The following is an 806-nucleotide window of genomic DNA, read 5'->3' as shown; positions in this document are numbered from 1 at the left end:
TGGTTGGCAGGAGCTCTGTAAACAATTGACACAGTGGATGGGTCTGATGACTCCAGGTCCACAGCCACATCCACAGCTGGCTCATTCGTGGCTGGCATAGGCTTTGTTGCTCTTTCATAGTGTGGGTCCTTACTCTTTCACAATTTACTGACACAGAAACTGTCATCTCTTGACACTTATGTCATTATCATAGCACCAAATGGTTTGTGTTTGTGACGTGCAGTGTCTCTGGGAAGTCTTGGAAATAAAACCTGAAAGTATCCAGAAAAAAAATAAATTCCTGGCAGATACAAAACTGCATTTTTCATATTGAGGGCCAACGCACACACACTAAAAAATTATGTCCTGTGGAGTTAAAAATGAAGGAAAAGGCTTACCGTCTACTCTAATTCTTAAGATTTTATGTGATTTACAAATTCCAATTTTAATTAAATTAGAAAAGTGCAGACATTCCCCTACTGGACAGACTTAGCACACACACACAACCTTTTTAAGTTTCTGCTCCAATTTTATCTGCTTATAATTTGTAACATTGCTTGTCTTACTTTTTGTAACTCAGTAGTGATATTATTTGTTGTCTTTTCACATACATGATCTTATTAATGCCTAAACAAATCTTAACACTTTGAACTATGACATATATAGAGAGAAGTACATAAAACAAATGTATTGGTTGACAAATACTAAAACAAATCATAATAACAATAATTATAAAGAAAATGCCCCACTCTACACCCCCCAGAGTGGTAATATTCCCAACACCCAGCAGCTCCTGCCTGTTCCTTCCTCATTACAAGTCTAGTTTT

The 806-nt window shown here is 36.7% G+C and overlaps 1 protein-coding gene across 1 annotated transcript in view; it reads left to right on the top strand.

Moving 5' to 3' along the window:
* The window catches only part of LEPR (leptin receptor), a 65,042-nt gene that overhangs the window by 2,643 nt on the left and 61,593 nt on the right, over nucleotides 1-806 (top strand). The window lies entirely within an intron of this gene.

This window comes from Otolemur garnettii, unplaced genomic scaffold, assembly GCF_000181295.1.
Source record: "Otolemur garnettii isolate 467f Iridium unplaced genomic scaffold, OtoGar3 scaffold00010, whole genome shotgun sequence".
NCBI classification, from domain to species: domain Eukaryota; kingdom Metazoa; phylum Chordata; class Mammalia; order Primates; family Galagidae; genus Otolemur; species Otolemur garnettii.
The sequence above is the reverse complement of the archived record's forward strand: the minus strand, read 5'-3'. Positions and strand labels throughout refer to the sequence as shown.